Raw genomic sequence first — 14,117 nt, 5'->3', positions numbered from 1 at the left:
AATTTTAATGGGAAAACAAACAAAATGGGTACCTTTTGAATAAATGTTGAAACCCGAAGCTGGGGAGTTGATGCCTTCGTGAGTAAAACTGCTCAAAATGAGGACCGGCGTTCAGATTCCCCATAAAGCCAAACGGGCACATCTATAATTCCCGTGCCCTCTCGGGATGATGAGGACAGAGACATAATCCGCAGAAGCTCATGAGCCAGCAAGGCCGCACTCAGGGAAGCTAACAGCAAGAGACTTTCAAAACAAGCCTGGAACCTCAGTGTCAATGTGGAATATCAGACTAGATAGGAGAGCTGGGGCCACAAGGGAAGATCATGGAGAGCAGGGATTCTCGCCCTTCCCGATGCTGCGACCCTACAGCTCCTCGTGTTGTGGTAACCTCAGCCATAAAATTATTTTTATTGCTAATTCCATAACTGTAACGTGGCTACTATTATGAATTGTAATGTAAATATCTCATATGCAGGGTGTCTGTTATGCCATCCCCAAAGAAGTCACAACCCCATAGGTTGAGACCTGCTGGCATAGAACAATCAACCAAGAACTCCAAGCTGGCAAGATATCAGCTCCTGTGTCAGGGATGGACTCAGCAAGGGATCCCAGGCATGGAACTTTCCTTAAAAGCTGGAAATTTTCCAAGCACAGCTCACTCTCGGGGTTCTTATTGAAATACTGTGAACAGTTAATTTCACTAAGCTCCTCAAACTGAGGCCATCTCCCATGGGACAAACCGACTGTGAAGCTGTTAGTACATTCTGGATGGCCATGAATAGGGTGTCTGGACTTGAGAGTGTGTTTGAGGGAGACTTTTTCTTGAATGATGGGGAACCTCCTTCAACCGATGACATTTGAGAGGCTGGACCAGGTGGAGCACAACTTTTGGGTTCCAAAATTGCCCACGGGAGAACCCACTCAGTCCCTCTTCTTTGCACACACCATAACTGGATGTTGGAACCAGTTCATGTTTTCCTCATTGTGATCGTGAGTTTCCCTTTTAATAATAATAATAACCTTAGTATACCCTGTTTGGAACCAGGGAACCAGTGGGATCATTTGATCTGTGTTCCCCATCCGATGCATTCTGCTTCATCTGCGTAGCCATCATCATCAGAGTTCTTAGGACAAATGACTTCCCAAAAAGTCTACACTAAGAAAACCTGGAGGCAAGGATTCACAGATAGGAAAATAAAAATCTATCTGCAAGACTGCAAACAGAAGTCATAATCAGTTGTTTGAAGAAACAAACTGTATTGTTACATTATGAAGCTGCACTAAGGTCTCTGTACGAGGACTAGATAGAGTCTTCCAGAGCATCCTAATATGCTTAGGCCATTGGAAGGACAATTCGTTCTGTCCTTTTGCCTTTGCAGTGAGGACAGACGTGCCACCAGAAACACAGACTGGAGCGACCAAGGAGCTGAATTCCTCATTGGACTTCAGTGTGAACAACTTAAAATACCAGGGGCCACTTGTGGTTGGTGGAAACCATCCCCACCAAAGAGGATACAGGTGACAAAAGCCTTAAACTCCACCAAGCTGCACGATTGCTCCCTTGTTCAACCGATGGAGTTTATGGTGAATATCCACTCCTGTGTTTGCTGATAAGAGACATGGGTAAAGGAGCGGCCCCACCCTAAGAATCTCACATCTGAAAGCAGAGACAGAGAATGAAACTTGCCTGGGTCTCTGGTCTCTGAGGCAACGAGGCAGCTATGTGTGAGCAGTGGGTTAGGTGGACTCTGGACTTGGAGGGGTTGGGGTGAGCGTGCACTCAGAAAACTGATTTGCTTTCTTTTGCCATTTTGGACACTGAAATTTATCAGAAACTGAAATGTGTTTGGCTCATGGCCCTGAATTCTGAGGAGTTTGAGGACATGGGCATCTGCTCAGCATCTCGTGGCCTCACCCTGCTGCAGTCACGACAGCAGAGTCATCCCACAGTAGGACACATCAGGGCGCTAGCTCAGGACTCCATCCTTTCTATAGAATACCCAAGGGTATGATGAGGTCTGACCCTCAGGACTGCACCTACTCTATGACTATAAATACCTCCAAATGCCCTACCCCCAGACTGCATTAATATGCAATTCTCAAAATGAGCTTTTAAAGAATACAAACCATAGCAGTAAGGAAAGGCCAGCTCGAACATTCCAGACTGAAGAAATGCATAAATCAATAGCAGAAAGACACATTGTAGTGTAGCTATTTCCTCTGAATTCTACCATTTCCTCCTGAAAGGAGCAGGCAGGTCCTGGGCAAACAGAGAGAATGTCATAGGTTCAGGAAGCTGCTGGGATTGGGAAGAGTTGCAGGGCCCTGTTCAAGATACAGTAATGGTCACTTAGGAAGGAAGTGGCTTCAAGGCCATCAGGAAGATCCAGAGAGGCAGGTTTCATGAGCTGTCATCCACGCTGCGAGGAAATTTGGTGCTTCCGACGCCTTTGAGTCACCTGTGCTCTGCTCTTGTGAGTAACCACAGAGAACACACGGCTCACTCTGCTAGACTTGGGTGGAGTCATGTCAGAGCTATTGCTGAGCTCTCGTTGTGGAGCTATCCGGGGTAGAAGACGTTTTCTCTTAGATTTCCCAGGAAAAGCTGTGAATTCTATGGCTCCTGGGTGCAGGGCCACTTTTCGTTCACACCGTGTTCCCCTGACTGTCAATCCCCTGTGGAAGGTTTGTGTATTTATGGAGAAGTCCCCTGGCTTCTCTGGTGTCCCCTTCCCTGCGTGTCTGTGTTTCTCCTCTGGCCAGTTGTTATTCAGTTTGCAAGCGTCAGTCCCTGAGGACTGGCATGGGAGCCATTCCCACTGAATCATCACACGACTAGATAAACACTAGCAAAACAGCTGGGAAAAGGGGCGCGGAAGAGAAAAGGTTTTGCTGAACTGCTTTGCGGTCCGTTTTTAAGACCAAATCTGGAAATTGCATGAAAGGCAATACATCTTCAGTTCATATAAGGAAAATAACGCACAACTCAGCCAATCTCCACTTAAAGTGATCTTGGCGGTATATCCACATTTGGCAAAGGGGTGTGAATTTTTATCTTTTCCTGTGATAGTAAGAGACTGAAGACATGGCGTATCAATTTCCTCACATTTCGTTTGTGCCAATTTTTCAATTAACTGACGAATTGCCTCTCTGGTTTCTATCTTGTTGTGACCTCTATACTGAACAGTTCGTCATGGCAAGAGTTTCGTGTGGCATGGAGACAGAAAGGGGCCCTGAGGAGACCGGCCCCAAGTCCGTGATCAAGGCAATTTTTGCTTTGCTAGTAACAGAGACAGAGCAGCGGATCAACACGGTTCAGAGGAGAGGGAATCTGCCAAGCCACAGCTGGATTTCCTTCTAAGGATGTGGGACCTAGGCTGAGAGAACTAGATACAAACTTTACGAAGAGGCTCAGAAAGCAGAGGTCAGGTGGTACCTTGGTAGTAGCAGCAAAACGTGGAGCTGTTCTGCCCTTCAGAAATTGAGCCAGGATGGGAGCTGAAGACCTAATTAGATCCCCAGAGCACATTGTAAAAGAGAGGGGGAGGGCGTGGTGGCAATGTCTGTAGTCTCAGAACTGAGGAGATGGAGACGGGAAGGTTTCTGTGGCTGCTGCCCAGGCAGCCTTGCTCAACTGGCGACTCCCAGGCAAGTGAGAGACCTTCTCTCAAAAACACAAAACAGAGAGCAACTGAGGAATGACAGCTGGCGTTGACTCCTGGCATCTACACATAAGCATACACGCATATGCAGGTGCACACACATGAATGCTCACAAAAACACACGTGTAGATACACACCACACCCAAAGTGACCCTGGAAAATAAATCCAGAGGAGACATGGAGTGAATCAGAAGGTTCGGGACAAAGATGTCTCAGTCCGTCACTGGACTTGCATTCTTTCCTCACACACATGGGATGTGAGATGGTGGAATCGAACCTGCAACTGTAAAGGAAACCCTGGACAACCCATAGGCAGCAGAAGACAGATTTCACTGATAGAAAGCCTTTATCAATGAGGGCAAAAGCCTAAAGGAAGGGAAGGCAAAGGAACATGTGATTGACCAGTCAGGGGACGTGAACTTGATGAGCACATCCAGGAACTGTGGCCTGAACAAGACTCCCCTTCTCTGTGCATCTAGACATCAAAGCCTGAGCTATTAGTGGCTAGCCACGTCCAGCCGGACCGCAACTTTTCTGTCTCCCAGTTTTTAACTGAGTGTTATGACTAGGTGGTATATTTATGATAGTAGGATACATAAATGTGATCATATCTATTTTGCAGGTAAATAGATAGGATCTACTGATTTTCAGGTGCACATAACTAATCCTTCATCTTGGTGTGCAGATATAGGCTGTAAGGTGCGAGATCTCTGGGTGAAGATTTGGCTTAGTGCAGAAATGTCATCAGCAAAAGGCAGGATTTTCCTCATATAAGTCAGGGAAGGCCCTGAGCTCTTTGTAAGTTTCTTCAGAGGTCTGAATGCAAGTCCTTCACAGGCCTTCCAAGAAGTCTGTCTCCACCCCTGTCCCAAATCTAGGCAGTTCAATAATGAAAGAAAGGCTCTTCTGTGAACACACTGGGGCCCATGCTAGGTGGCTGGTGCCTCAGGGTCCGAGATTAAGAGCAGTTAATCTGTTTAATATTTTAAAATTTCATTTTATGTGTATGAATATTTTGTTCACTTGTATGTCCGTGTATCGTGTGTGTATATGGAAGCTAGAAGAGGGTACCGGATCTCCTGGAACTGGAGTTGCAGAAAGCTGTGAGCTATCATGTGGGTGCTGGGAATCAAATCAGAGCAAACCAGTGCTCTTACTTACTGCGCTAGTTAAGACCACACCCCAGCTAATGCATCTTCATACTTATATAAACAGAACAAACTTACACGTACCTGTTTTTTTTTTGTTTTGATGGGGGAATACAAATCTAAACAGAGAATTCACATCAGAAGAATCTCAAATGGCTGAAAGGCGTTTAAGAAAATGTTCAACATCCTTGTCCATCAGGGAAATGTAAATCAAAATGACTCTGAGATACCATCTTATACCAGTCAGTATGGCTAGCTGTTTAGGTATGTCCCTTGTATCTCTGCTCTCTCCAAGACCTTTATCATGAAGGGATGTCATATTTTGTCAAAAGCTTTTTCAGCATCTAATGAAATGATCATGTGGTTTTTATTTTTCAGTTTGTTTATATGGTAGATTATGTCGACAGATTTTCATATGTTGAACCATCCTGCATCTCTGGGATGAAGCTGACTTGATCATGGTGGATGATGGTTCTGATGTGTTCTTGGATTCAGTTTTAATATGGTTAAGGTCAAAAGTCCCAATGGAATCTTACATTGGAGAGTATGTGGAATAAGGGGAACACTCCTTTATTGCTGGTGGAAATGCAAACTTGCACAACTACTCTGGAAATCAGTATGGTGGTTTCTCAGAAAATTGGGAATTAACATACCTCTGGATACAGCAATACCACTCTTGGGCATATACCCAAATGATGTTCAATCATACCATAAGGACATTTGATCAACTATGGTCATAGAAGCATTATTTATAATAGCCAGAACCTAGAAACAATCTAGATGCCTCTCAGATGAAGAATGGATGAACAAAACGTAGTACATTTACACAGTGGAGTACTACTCAGCAGTAAAAACAATGACATCGTGAATTTTGCATGCAAAAGGATGGGATGGATAACAAACTACCCTGAGTGTGGTAACCCAGACCCAGAAAGATGAATGTACTCACTCATAAGTGGATACTAACTGCAAAGCAAAAGATAACGAGCCTACAGTCTAAATAACAAGATGAAGTCTAAGAAAAACATATATAGATCCACCTGGAAAGGGGAAATAGACAAGATAACCTGAGAAAATTGGGAGAATGGGGGTAGAAGAAGAGGCGGGGGGTGGTGGAAGGAGAAGAGGAGGAGGGAACCGGATAGTCAAGATGGATGAAGGACAGAGATGAGAGCAAGGAAAGAGATATTTTGATTGAGGGAACCATTATGGGGCTAGCAAGAAACCTGACACTAAAGAAATTCCCAGAAGTCTACAAGGACAACTCCAGCTTAGACCCAAGAGAGGGTGCCCGAACTGGCCTTGCCCTGTAGCCAGATTGATGAATATCTTAAACGTCACAATAGAACCTTCATCCAGCAACTAATGGAAACAGAGGCAGAGATTCACAGCAGAGCACTGGGCTGAGTGGGAGGAGTGAGAATATGAGCAAAGAGGTCAAGATCATGATGGGCACATATGTTGAAACCTAAACCAATGGGAGCTCACCAACTCCAGTTGGACAGGGAAGGAACCAGCATAGGACCAAACTAGTACCTTTGATTGTGGGTGACAGTTGTATGACCGGGGCAGACTGCAGGGCCACTGGCAGTGGCACCAAGGTTTATCCCTACTGCTTGTAATGGCTTTTTGAGAACCCATTTTATTTGGAAGGGTACCTTGCTCAGCCTAGCTACAGTAGGGAAGGCTTTGGTCCTTCCTCAAAGCAACATGCCTTACCCTCTCTGAGGAGTGGATGGGGATGGGATAGGGGGAGGTGGAGAGATGGGAGGAGGAGAGGGAATGGGAACTGGGATTGGTATGTAAAATGAAAAAAAGATAGCATGTTTCTTTTAAAAACAACAAATAAAAAAACAAGAAACATTTCAGTTAACTGAATATTAAAGGACTAGTAACTTTGCCAGGAGTCCTGAATAGTGTCTGAATAATCATTATAAATTTTAACAACTTATATTTCACATGTCAATATTCAATTTATTCTGTAGTGCCACCAAGAAAAGGATGATTTTCTTTACTCTCAAGGCCTCAAGGGGTGTCAGAGAATACTGACAACTCAAAACTTAAATTCCAGCTTCTCTCCTTACAAATGTCTGGGCACATGTTGAATAATTTTCCAATAATTCCCTTATTCTATATGTGAACTTAATAAAGACAGCAGCACCAAACCCCTAGTGTATCGGAGTAAAAAGATATCATCATGCAGCCATTTTGCCCAATGACCAGTACATGATAATAGGCCAATAAACATTAGCTACCACCACCATAGCTATTACCACAGGACGTCAAATAATTATGTCTGGGATGATTAGAAAATACAAACAACACCTTGGAGGTAATGAGGAAGGGCCACTGCAAGTCTGACATATCAGAGAAGATCCTGATAATTGTTCCAATCAGGGCTCAGCACACCGTATTATCTATGCAAAGAATAACTTTCATCATTGCTTTCAATTGAATTATGTTCTGGGGACACAGCTCAGTGGACAAGCACCTGAGTTTGATCCCCCCAGAACCCTGTCGGAAGGCTAGCAGTGGTGGAATGTGCTTGTAATCCCCTGTACTAGGGAGGTAGAGTCAGAGGGAATCCCTGGGACTCTTTGGCCAGCCAGTCTAGTCTGTTTGAAGAGTCTCCGCTAAGTGAGAGACCTTGTCTGAAAAGAAGGTGAATGGTGCCGGAGGAGGGTCACTCAAGGTTGTATGTACCGCGTGTGTGCTCACATAAACATAAAAATGCACATGTATGTGAACACATGAGTACACACAAAACAACACAACAAACTATTTAAATGATTACACAGATTTGGAATGGAGAGATGAATCCTAGAGATACTCGTGAGGTTAGAGTTCTCTGGTCACTTGACTATGAGTGGGGTACATTCCAGAACAACCATGTCCTTAAGGAGGGGGAAATCTGAGTGTCTATATGACCCTCTCTAAAATGGAGACTCCTGGGAGAGGATCCCACAGGTCTAGGTGGGATCCATATAACAAACTCAGACATCAGGACTGAAGATTCCACAAAGGAGAGAAAAAAACAGACAGACAGACAAACAAAAAACACCATAAAACCTACAAAGGCAAAATTTATCTTCTGACTATTCCAGAGAGCCATCTGAGACTGGCCACAGAAGTCATGACTATTTGGTGACAGGGACAGGGAATTTCCACCCCAGACGGAGCATGGGTAAGACAGCAGGAGGTCAAAGGGCAGGGAAAGGGTACAGCTGCAAAGGACAGACAGACTGCACCTGTTCTGAAGGTCTGACTCACAGGAACCCAGCAGAGGGGTGAGGCTGGGTAGGGACCAGACAGAACCCACACTGACCACATAAAAGCCTGCAAGTGACACCAGGCAGGAAAACTTCAAGGTCTGCTTTTTCTTTTTTCAAGAAGATGTGAACCAAAGCCAGATCTGGACATGGAGAGAGGGAGCTTCAACCCCACGAACATCCAGTAGCATCCATGGGCTGGTGACTGTTTTAGAGCCTTGGTTATAAAGAGGTGGCATGAGCATTTTAGGGATTCTGACAGCACCCCAAGAATCTACCCGCTAGATTCCAGCAGCAATCCACCTCTGTCTGCAGGCATTCCCAGATGTCTCTTGTTTCAGGAGCAGGGTCAGAATAACCTACAGAAAGAAGCTTCTATTTGTCCCCTGTAAGGTTTGGCCTTTGTTAAGAAGGGCTGGCAAGGGAGCAGCTGGTGCTTCCAACCAGCCCTTCCTCAAGTTATGGAAGGAGGTAAAGGCAGTCCTGCACTCACAAACATGACAACATGCATGGTGCATGTCGTTCATTTATTATCACCACAGGAAGCCCACCACACTGTGGTGAGGTGCCGTGGCTTCACCCCTCCTGCACTGTGACTTTGCCATGAATGGGCTGTGTCTCCTTCCTGTTTGTATCACTGAAGCCCAGCAGGGTTTGCAGCAACCCTACTTTCTCTATGAACGTTTATTCACTAATTGAATAAGATAATGAATGAAGCAAGGGATAGAGCACAGAAAAAATGTGTGCTGTCTATCCACCCTGAAAGATTCTCCACCAAAGGCCATTATGCGTTACTTGCACTGTCTGGTCTTACACTGAGCCGGGAGTGCCAAATTCAGCGCAATGATTCCCGTATCTGCAGGAGCTCAGAGGCAGAGCCATGAAGCATAGAATTTTTCCAGATTCAGAGTTGATGTCCAATTTTCCAAACGAGGAGCGTGCCCTTGGACTGAGGAGCCACCCAGTGACATGCTCACAGTCTTCGTGGGTGACATCTGTTCCCACACTTGACATGCTCTCTGCAGACAGGAAAGGGCTGATCTTCAGGGCTGCGAATGCCAAGCAGCATGTTCCTCGGCAGCGTGTGTCACCCTGATGGATGTGACCTCCTCTTTACAGCCGGGTGTTACTCAAGCCAAAAGGCTACTATCCCCTTGAAAAATAAATGAAATATTCGTGTGTGCCGCTGTGAGTTATGACATCAGTCCCCACATGTTATCAAAACAGATTACCTTCCGAGGAGAATCGTGTCCATTTAGACACAAATGTTCACAATCCTAAGAAAGTTCTCACATGCTCAAGCTACAGCGCACAGCAAGAAGAGCTCCAAAAGTGTGCAGAATGGTACTGGGAATCCAGACCAGCTAGAGAGAGGCTTTCATCTGCATCAGTCTCCAGAATCCACAGGGAAAAAAAACAAACAACAGACAAACCACAGTAGCACACACTTGCATTGCCAGCGCAGGAGAGGGAGAGAGAGGGAGATTGCTGAGATTTCTGAGTCAGACAGCACAGAGTTCTCAGTGAGTTCCAGATTGGTGACATATTCTCTAGAAAAAGCAAGGAGACAAGGTCTGAGAAAGAGAAGCTGAGATTGTTCTCTAGCCTTGGGATGTACTCACACATGTCCTTAGGCACCCCCCATCCATGCTCCTGCACATATATGGACATGTGTATACCTATTCCCATGTTTACATGTACACTCCACTCACACACACACGCACACTCAAACACACAAGCACATGTACACACACTCACGCGTGCATGCACACACACATGAATACATAAATGGACACGTGCTCTTCAGCAAAATCAGTTATTTTAGTCACTGTTCTATTGCTGTGAGGAGACTCCATGACCAAGGTACTCTTGTAAAAGAAAGCTCTTAATAAGGGCTTGCTTACGTTTCTCAGGTTATTCCATTGTCATTTTGGGGAAAACATGGAGTGGGGGGGGCTATGCTTTTGAAACCTAAAAGCCTATCCCCAGCTACAAGGCCACACCTACTCCAACAAGGCCACGCCTCCTAATCCTTCTACTCCTCAAATAGTGCACTCCTTGGAGGACTAAGCATTCAAATATACAAGCCTACGGGTGCCATTCTTATTCAAACCATCCCATCAATCTTCAGCAGAGGACCACACAAAGCAAGCTGTGCAGACCCTGCAGCTGCTTGAATGTGCCACCATGTCCCCTACAGAGGGTGTTGAGCCCTGGGTCTACCTCCTTATTTTATGAGTCACTGGTGCTATGCCTTCAGATACCACAACTACTGTCAAACAGTTCAATCCATGCAGCTTTAAACACAACAAACATGAAGATGTGAGTGGCTACTCCTCTGCCCACTGCACTTGTTGGTTTCATCATAATGAAGTGTGTGTTCTAAAGGTGATACCAGAATGTCCCGGGCTGGCATGTACCAGCTCCATCACTGTGTCACAAGGACTCATGTAGCCCCCTAAAACCCAGTCCTGCTTTCTTTGCTTTGGAGGCTAGAATACACCCTTACCACTTTTCTCTCTAGGATTGTCCCATGCGGTAACCCCCGCATTCCTGGTTTCCCTATCTCAGGCTTCTCTTACACATGGTCAATCAAACTCTGAAATATCAAGGGGACAAGTCTAGGACTAACTAATTTGTAAGTCTTATGCAATATTTATTACAGGGTATCAACATTCCGTTTTATCAGTTACTAGTAATACCCCACTTGCCTAACTTATAAACTAAATGTTATGATAACTGTGAACTACAGGACAAAGTACTGTCTATGGACAGAGGACCACTCGAGGTCCCCAGAATCCATCGCTGGTGCAAGAATAAGTCTTCTTTGAATAAAACTGTCACAGTAGTCCTTCCAGCTTGGTCCTGCCAGCAGCGTAGTCTTTTCCCTTTCCTGAGGGACCCCAGCTTTCTTTACTCTGCTTCAAAATAACACCTTTTAGATATGACACTTCAAACAACTTAATCACAAAATGTCTGACTTGATTGTTTTCCCCAGCATTCTGTAAGCCTGCTGAGAGTTAAGAACACGGACCACAGTTCAAACAAAGACAAAAATGCTTCAGCTTTGGCAATGGACTGTGAGTAACCTTAGTTAATGGGTGAAGATCGTTCACATGGCCAGTCCATGTCATGTGTTTAAGAGGTAGACCAGGGCAGGAGGAGCTAAGATGTTGAGCTTGTGAGTGACACACTCAGAATTAGAAGCACACGTCCTGATAATACAGCATTAGTGTCCCCCAGTGCCAGTGACTCCAGAGAGACAGAACATAGGAACTAGCTCGCTCTGCTCTGCAGCACATGGCTGTGGGGAAGCCATTAGTCTCAGCTCTCAACGGAAGGTATTTCAAACAACTGAGACATAATGTAATTGTCACAGACCTCAACTGCTGGCTTCTTTCCCCTGCCACAGTAGGCAAGGGACTCGGAAGCAAGCCTGACGCAACCAACGCTAAAGCTGGCAGTGTCTCCAGGTGCTTTCTGACTGTCATCATTTCTCCTTTGAGGAGTTTCTCCCACAGAACCTTGCTCTAAGGACCTGAAAATTCATCACTGCTACCTGTCTGTCGAGCTTGAGCTGTGTCTCCGAAAGCAGCATCCTCCATCCATGCAATAAATTTTGGCTTGGCTGAAACACTCCAATCACACAGGTTCTGTCCTCTGTGCTCTGGTCCCTCCACCAAGTCATAGTCGTGTGTGTGGTGTATGTGTGTGAGTGTTTGTGTATGTATGTGTGTGTTTGAGTGTGTATGTATAGGTTTGTATATGTGTGTGTGCTTGTCTGTGTGAGTCTGTGTGTGTTTTTTATGTGTATGGGTGCATGTATGTGTATTTGTGCATGTTTGTGTATATGTGTGTGTATGTGTGTGAGTGTGTGTATGTGTTTGTGTGTGCATGTGTGTTTGTACCTGTGTGTGAGTGTGTGTATGTTTGTGTCTACGTGTGTTCGTATGTTTGTATGTGAGTCTGTGTGTGATTATGTATGTGTTTATGTGTGCATGTGTGTTTGCATATGTATTTGTGTGTTTGTGTGTGTATGTGTGTGTTTGCATGTGTGTGGTCTTTAAATAACAGAGAAATCCCTTTGCAAAACAGCTTTCTAATTCAAGATCATTTGTAAGAAATTTGGGTTCTAAGGTCCCCGATTTCTGTGCAGAGCAGCATCCAGTTTCCTGTCACTTGTGGCATAGCCCTTTTTTAAGCACTTGTGCTCTCTAGGAATTTAGACCTGGCCCTTAAAAGGGCTTCAGTGTATAACCATGGGCTGTTCTAACAAAGGTGTCTAAAGGGCTTCGGTGACCCGCTTAGAAACACACACTTCTAAACAACTCTCTTTTAGAGACAGAAAGTCATGTCGGATGCAGTGGCACAGGCATATTCTGTCTCGCAAGGGCTGTGTTGGTAAATTGGGATGTGCTGTGTAAGCTCGCTGAAGAGCGGGATCTGGAAGAGGGGTAGGCGCACTGCTCCAATCGCATATCTGAGCATGCTTGTCTCAGAACTTCCTCCAAGGTTCTTTGTCCTGAATTAGGCTGCCCCCCATCCTGGATCTGTAATAGGGAGAGGGAACTACAAAGAGCAGCTAGTGGGAATTAAGAACATTGAATCCTTGAGAACTGTTATATAGCAAACCATTTCTAACATATGACCATTTCTTACTCTATAATATAAAATCCCCTGCCATGCGAATGAGAAGCGGGAGCTCATCTACAGACATAAGCTCAACTGGGAACTCCAGCTGGCTGCCCCATCTTCCCAGTCAGTGTCTGCTGGATGCTCTAGGCTCCAGATTGCATGATGTCAATCTATCTGCTGCTTCTGTCTGTCTGCTACCGGCTGTTGGTTCTTTTACTTCTGCTCAGTTGATACTTAACAAACTCCCTCATTCGAAACTGAAAGCCTGGCTATCAGCTATGGTAGATCATTCTCTGAACTATGCAAAACAGGAGGATGCAGAGAACCATAGTGATGGAGGAAGGTCATTGGTTAAATAAAAAGAAACTGCTTGGTCTCCATTGGTTAGAAGATAGGTGGGAGGAGTAAACAGAACAGAACGCTGGGAGGAAGAGGAAGTGAGCTCAGACTCCACGGCTCTCCTCTCGGGAGCAGATGCCTCAGAGAGACGCCATGCTCCCAGCTCCCAGGCAGATGCACGCGATGAAGCTCCGACCCAGGATGGACTTAGGCTAGAATCTTCCCGGTAAGACCGGTGCTACAGTTTATTAGAAATGGGTTGATCGGGATATCAGAATTAGCCAGTAAGGGCTAGAGCTAATGGGCCAAGCGGTGTTTAAAAGAATACAGCTTCCGTGTAATTATTTTGGGGCATGAGCTAGCTGAGCAGGCGGCTGGGGTGTTGGGGACACAGCCCCTGCCACCCTTATTATTACACCATAGTGTGTCCAAAGACAGTCCAGACTGTACAGTGAGTTCTAAATAGCTTGGGTTGGGGGGTAATGGCCACTGTCATCAGCTTTAAAGAGGAGGAGGAGGGGGATAAAGCTGACAAGATGTGTGAGGGGTAGACTAGCTGCTTTTCTCATTGCTATGATGAAACACCTGACAAAGGTTACATAAGAAAGGAAGAGTTTGTCTTAGCTTGCAGTTTGATAAGGGACACCTGGAGGTAGGAGCATAAAGACACCCCCCCACACACACACACTGTCATAGTGTGAGGACAGTTAGGAAGCAGAGAAGAATATGTGTGTTCTCCTTTGTTATTCAGTTCAGGACCCCAGCCTGTGGCACAGTAGGTCATGTGGCCTCAGTTAACCTGGAAACATCCTCATAAAGTGCCCATGGTGATTCCAAATCTTGTTGAGTTGACAATGAAGATGAATCATCTTAAGAGGGGAATGTGGCTGAGTAAGAAAGGTAGGATGGGCGAGTAAAGGAACAATCTAGAGAAAACAATCACTGGCCAGGAAGGAGAGAAAAGTGGCAGAAAATTTACCAGAGAGGTGAGTCCGCAGCTGCCTCAAAATTAATGCCACAGTGGCACTGGCTTCTCAATTCTTCTCACATTTGCAATGAAACAG

The sequence above is a fragment of the Microtus pennsylvanicus genome, chromosome 8 (genome assembly GCF_037038515.1).
Source record: "Microtus pennsylvanicus isolate mMicPen1 chromosome 8, mMicPen1.hap1, whole genome shotgun sequence".
Classification (NCBI taxonomy): Eukaryota; Metazoa; Chordata; class Mammalia; order Rodentia; family Cricetidae; genus Microtus; species Microtus pennsylvanicus.
Note: the sequence above shows the minus strand (reverse complement) of the source record.